Below are 7235 nucleotides of genomic sequence, written 5' to 3'. Positions count from 1 at the left end.
GACATTGTTTCGTTCTGCTGTGCATGGGGTCGCTATGAGTTGGTTCCGATTTGATGGCACCTGACAACAACAACAACCATTATAAAATACACACCTGAAGGTGAGAGAAAGGAATAGCCAGAAATATCACTATTGAAACCTTGTAAATCCATCTTCAGCCTATAACTGATTGGAATACCTAAAATGAGGATAGAACTTGCAGAGTGAAATAGGCTTCCTGTGGAGTCTTTGCATTGCATAAGATCTCTATCCAGGTTCTTATGAAGTGTGAAATTTCCACTTGAAGAGACAAGCAGACCAGACTAGAGCAGCTACAGGAAGAGAAGATACTTCTTAAAAGAAAGAGCAGAAGGAAAAATCAGAAGCAATAATGGCATTCTGATTGACTACTACAAGAAGAAACAAGTTGCTCACCTGGGAGCCATCAAGGCAAACAATCAAGTCCGCTCAGGGCAATCCCCCTTCCAAGACTGAAACTCAATGAGAATACAGGAACAGGTATGTAATCTTCCTAGTGACCATGGGTGGGAGTGGGGAGGAGGGAGGAAATAACAATGAAGCTGTGGGATAAGTCCAACCATGTTCAATAGATTCCTGTCAACATGAACTGAGACCTGGTTGGTCAGCAGTATAGCAGGATCTGGGGACTCCTGAGCCCACAGACAGGGATATAGCCACAGAGGACTAGAGCAGACAGTGAAGCATCCAGCTGGTATGAAGTGAGGGGAGATACACAAGAACACCCATACTTGCAGATAGTACACACTTGACCTAGTTTCAATGACTAGATGATCAGAATTCTATGAGAGGAAGAAAGAAAAGAGAAAAAAAAACTGTCATCTGCTACAATTTGATGAACTTGACCTATACATATGGATGTAGTAGCTTAAAAGAGGGAACGAATCTTTACAGCAAAGGTCATTCCCACCCCTTCTGTATACAGGGTTGACAGGGTTAGGCAACTTAGACATTGACTAACCTTTTGGGGGCTACAAAGTAATGAAGTGACTGGCTTACAAATTTTTAAAAGGAGCTTACTTTTTAAAAAGGAAGTTAGACTCTCCAGAGTGGTTGCCAACATGTCTGGACAGGGCTGGTGAAAGGAGATCGGGATAAGACTCTTGTGGTTCAACAGTGAATAATTGCTATCAGGACTGATTGTGAATGTTGCAAATGTAAAGGTAGACATTTTTTAATAAAAAGAGGGGCAAGGTTGATCTTGCAGTTCAAGAGCTGAGAACCCAGGCATTTACAAGGATGGAAAGCAGAGTGTGGGACCCTAGCCTGAGACACAGCGATGACAGAGTTGGATGCAGAGATGATGACATGGAGAGATGGAGCAGCTAGGAACTCTAGACTGAAGGAGGGAGAAGGGCTGTGAGCCGGCGGAGGGGCAGGCATGCAGGGTATGCCTTCTGGTTGTTTGAATGGCTATCTATTCCTGAGTTCTTTGATGGATATCCAGGAAACAACAAATTGAATGGAAACTAATGCTGCTGAATGATGATGCATGGAGGGGATTATAATCATTGCAATGAAACTACATAGGATAGGATGAATGTAAAGCTGATGTTCTACTATGTGAACTATCACTGAATTCACAATCAAAACTGTACAAAAAAAAAGAGAGCACATCAATTTCAAATTTTATAATTAAAAATTTTGTGAACAATTCAAATACAGTAACATGTATTCAGACTTACTCCAGTAACTCAGTGACATATTTGTGACTATATTTTGACCAGGTGCAAGGACTTGTGTGATAATTTAAACTTGTGGCCATAACATGATATTGTTGTTGTTGTTGTTAGGTGCCATCGAGTCGCTCCAAACTCATAGGGACCCTATGCACAACAGAACGATACACTGGAAGGTCCTGGGGCTAACCTCACAATTGTTGCCACTCTTAAACCTATTGACGCTGCCACTTTGCCAATCCATCTATCTGGGGGTCTCCCTCTTTGTCTCTGACTCTGCACCCTACCAAACATGATATCCTTCTCCAGTGACAAGTCCCTTCTGAAAATATGTCTGAAGTATGAGAGACAAAGTTTGGCTATGCTGAGCTCCAAGGAGCACTCTGGACGCATTTCTACCAACACAGATATGTTTGCCCTTTTGGAAGCCCATGGTACATTCAATAACTCAAATTTGTCAATTATTCTACAGTCTTCCTTATTCACTGTCCAGCTTTTACATGCATATGAGGTTTCTGAAAATATCATGGCTTGGGTCAGGTTCACTTTAGTCCTCAAGCTGACATCTTTGCTCTTCAACACTTAAAAAAGTCTTGTGCAGCAGATTTGCCTAATGCATTATGTCATTTGATTTCTTGACTGCTGCTTCCATGAGTATTGATGGTTGATCCAAGAAGAATAAAGTCCTTGACAACTCCAATATTTTCTCCGTTTATAAGAATATTGTTTATTTGTCCAGTGGCGAGGATTTTTTTTTTCATTGATACTGATATTTACATTGTTATTTTCATAACTAGATACAGATGTTTAATTCCATCCCCTTTACATTTGAAATGACCATCGTGTGGAACATTAAATATAAAAATAAAGACAAACACTTTAAAAATATTAAATATTATTTCAGAGTCTGCAAAATTAGTAATAGATATTTTATATTTATATGAAATTACAATGAAACTATTAATAAATTTTGGGAAAAAATACCTTTCCAAAACCTTTTCTAATATTTTATTAAAGTAGATATTTTGTTATTGAATTTTGGAAGTTCATTATATACTCTGAATGTTCAACATATATCAGCTCTATGGAGCCCTGGTGAGGTGCTATAGGACAAGCACTGCATTAAAAATCACAGGGTTGGCATGCTAACCCACCAGTCACACCTCAGGACTGCTGCAAAGGTTGGCTAAGAGGTGGAAAGGGACAGTACTTAGCAAAAACAATAACAATCATATATGTGATCTGTAAATAATTACCAATAAGTGTATGCCTTTTCACTGGTTTGATAAGGTGATTGGATAAACAAACTAGTTCGATGCTGATGAAGTCTAATTTACCATGTTTTCTTTTTTTTAAAAGGAACTATTTTTAAACCAAGTTCCTGAAGATTTGCCTCTCTATGTTTTCTTCTAAGAGGGTTTAATTTTGAACCTTATATTTTATTATTCCCTCCATTTTTACATAGTGATTCTATTTTGTATGGAGAATGGGTTTACAAATTTAAATGTTTCAACAAATTGATGTAGCATGGACAGCACTCACTTGTCTATGCCAAGAAATTTGGAAGATGGCTACCTGGCCAACTGACTAGGTGAGATCCTATTTTGCCCATTCAAAAGAAAGATGGTCAATCAGAATTTGAAAAAAATTGAACAATATCATTAGTATCACATATAAAATGATTCAAAAATACCTGAAGATAACATAAAGCTCAATTAGGTAAATAGCAGATTTGCCCATACATTCTCCAGAGGGAGCACTACTTGCACACACCTAGCTTGGGAACAGTAAAAGTAATTTGGCTTCTAAAATTGTAGAGAATAAATTTCTGTTGTCTTATTCCACCTGGTTGGTGGTACTTTCTTAAAGTATCAAAAAGAACTAATATACACGACTTCCAGTGTTTTTGCTGTGAGGGTCCGCGATGTAAATTCGGACTTATAAGGACAATATAGAACAATAGACTGAAAGGTTATGAGCCACCTTCACAATTGCTGCAAACCTTGAGTCCATTCTTGCTGCCACTGTGCAATCCACCTTGTTGTAGTCTAATTCTTTTTTCCTTCCCTCCATTTTACCAAGATCAATGTCCTTCTTCAGTAACTGGTCTCTTCTGATAATATGTCCAAAGCAGGAGAGACGAAATCTGGCTATGTTGTTTCTAAGGAGCATTCTGGATGTACTTCTTCCAACAGATTTGTTTGTTCTTCTGGCAGTCCATGGTACATGCAATGTTCTTCTCCAACACCATTATTTAAATATAGGAATTCTCCCACAGTATTCCTTATTCATTGTCCAATTTTCACATGCACATGAGACTATAGAAAATACCATGGCTTGGGTTAGGTGAACTTTAGTCCTCAAATTGATATTTTTGGTCTTGAACCCTCCAAAGACAACTTGTAAAGAAGATTTGGTTAATGCAATTAATCATTTGGCTTCTTGAAGGCTTCTTCAATGAAAGTTGATTCATCCCAGCAAAATGAAGTCTTTGACAACATCAAACTTTTCTCCATTTAACATGACATTACTTATGGCTCCATAGGTGAGGATTTTTGTTTTCTGTTGCTGTTGTGGTGAGGTGCCATGGAGCTGGCACCAAGCCATAATGATCCTAAGCATAATAGGAGGAAATGCTGCCTGATCATGGGACAAACACACAATTGTTGCCACGTTTCAGCACATTGATGCTGCCACTTTGCCAATCTATCTTTCTGGGGGTCTTTCTCTTTTTCTCTGACCCTCTACCCTACCAATCATGATATCCTTATCCAGAGACTGGTCCCTACTGACAATATGTCCACAGTATGAGAGACAAAGTGTGGCCCTCCTGGTCTCCAATGAGTACTCTGGCTACACATCCGACACATCTGGCTACAGAGATTTGTTGGTTCTTTTGGCAGATCATGACACTTTCAATATTCACCTCCAACAACAAAAATCAAATGCATCAATACTTCTATGATCTTCCTTATTCACTATTCAACTTTTTCATATATATGAGGTTGTTGAAAATATCATGCCTTGGGTCAAGGAAACCCCTAAGTCCTCAAGCTGACATCTTTGCTCTTCAACACATTAAAAAGTCTTGTGCAGCAGATTTGCCTAATGCTATATGTCCACAAAAGTAAAAATATGACCTTGAATATATCCCACCTGAATTTAGAGGTCATCTGAAGAACAGATTTGATACATTAAACACTAAAAACTGAAGACCAGAAGATTTATGGGATGACATCAAGAACATCATACAGAGGCGGTGCTTGATGGCGGCTAGGGTGACGGTGCAGTGTAGTTTGTCATCAGCGATACCACAGAATACCAGGCAAAGCAGATCCAGGGCAGAGCTCCAAAAATCAGAACCATAGAGATAGGAATATTTTTTAAGTTTGTAGGCTGATAGATTGTGGAACTTGAAACTGAAGTAAGACATCATGTACTTTTGAATCTACCAGGCTCAGAGTTCTGGAGCCAACATCTTGGGTGAGACCAAATGGGAAGACCAAGCAGGGGAGCAAAAAACACCATGGGAAAATGCTGCAGGAACCTTGGAGCAAAGGTGGACAAAACATTTGTGAGTTTTATTTTGTTCTGATTTTCCTTTTTGGTATCTGGTCATTGGTGTGCCCACTGTTTGCGCACCTACATTCTGGTGGCTAGAGGGGGGACTGAGCAAGTGGACACCACCCACCCTCACTACTGGTGGATTCTTCTGCCATGCATGTGCACAGATACTCAGCCCATTAGCAGGCCCTGAAGATGTTTGTTTGTTTGTTTGTTTTGTTTTTTAATACAGGAAAGGGCAGGACAGGGCAGTAGAGAGGGAAAGAGAGTTTAAAAATAAAATAGGCCGAAAGTTAAATTAAAGCTTGGGGTATAGCATAACAACCAACACTGGCATCTTGAAATCTCTCAGGCAGCTTTGAAAGTCAGAAGCTGAAGAAAGGACATTAAAGTCATATTCACATTAGGTTACAGTTTTTTTCTTCTCTCCCTACTCTTCCTTTTCTGTGATTACAGACTGCAGTATTCAGTCTAGTTTTTTTTTTTTGTTGTTGTTATTGCTTTCTCTCTCTCTCTCTCTCTCTCTCTTTTTTTTTTTGCAGGTGCTGCTTAGCTGTTTTATCTGCCCCCTTCTATTTTTGGAGGACTCTTTCTCACTGTACAAAACACCAAAATCCAGACAAGAACCACTACCAACTGCTCTATATGAGGGAAACAGACAAAACCCGAAAGTTACTCTAAGTTAAGAAATAAGAAGAGTGAAAAGGGAAACTCACATCCTAATCACATCTTCCTAGAAGCAATCAGAAAGCATAAAAAATACCAAAACACATACCATATTAAGCATTAAGGCCATAGATAACACACTAAACATGTCCAAGAAGCAAAAGCAAATGACCATATTAGAATATGGCCAGAAACAAGACAAAATATCTTAGACAAATGACCTAGAGGTACACATGGACTCCAATCTGGAAGGAGGACAGGACTTAGAAATGCCTGAGAAGGGATTCAGAAAAATGATTATAACATGTTTCGAGACACTTTACAATGGAGTTGAGAAAAACAAGTAAGAAGTCAGGAAAGTGCTACAGGAACAATCAAATAAGATAGATACAGCATTGGAAACAATTCAAAACCTACAGAAAGAGATCCAAATGATCAATAACAGAATATCAGAAATAGACAATACTCTGAAAGGGCATAGGTGTAGAATAGACAAGATGGAAAGCAGAACCAGTGAGCTAGAAGACAAATCTCTCAATACCACTAAGATAGAGAAGCAAACACAAAAAAGGATAAAAAAAATCTGAAGAAAGTCTAATATTAATTTTTAATAGCATGAAGAAGAATAAGTTAAGAATTACTGGCATTCCAGAACAAGAAGAACCACACAAGTCCACAGAAGAAATAGTTCAAGAACTGTTGGAAGAAAATTTCTCTAACATCCTGAAAAGTGAAAAGATAAACATTCAAGAAGCCCAACGAACCCCAGGAAGGATAGACCCCAAAAGAAAGTCACCGAGATATATCATAAACAAGCTCTCCAAAATCAGAGATAAGGAGACACTTCTGACAGCAGCTAGGAAAAACAGAAGTTTACATACAAAGGCAAGCAAGTCAGATTAAGCTCATATCTCTCAGCAGAAACCATGCAAACAAGAAGGCAATGGGGAGACATATGTAAAACCCTAAAAGAAAAAAAAAAATTGCCAAACAAGAATCCTTATCAAGCAAAGCTATCAATCAAATATGACAGTGTAATCAAAACATTTCAGGGTAAACAGAAGCTATGGGATTTTGCCAAAGCCAACCCTATGCTACAATACATCCTAAAGGGAGTTCTGTGGACTGAGAAGCAACAAAAACATATCACAACTAGTGATTGACATACGTGGCAGCACCTCCTAGAATTAAGTCAACAGAAGGAAGAGTTGAGAACAGAACAAACCTATAAGAACAAACTCAGAGACTCTAGGAGGTCAGTCTATGATCAAAACAAGCACAATGTAAAAGAAGGTAAACACATAGGAA

The sequence above is a fragment of the Chrysochloris asiatica genome, unplaced genomic scaffold (assembly GCF_000296735.1).
Source record: "Chrysochloris asiatica unplaced genomic scaffold, ChrAsi1.0 scaffold00673, whole genome shotgun sequence".
Classification (NCBI taxonomy): domain Eukaryota; kingdom Metazoa; phylum Chordata; class Mammalia; order Afrosoricida; family Chrysochloridae; genus Chrysochloris; species Chrysochloris asiatica.
Note: the sequence above shows the minus strand (reverse complement) of the source record.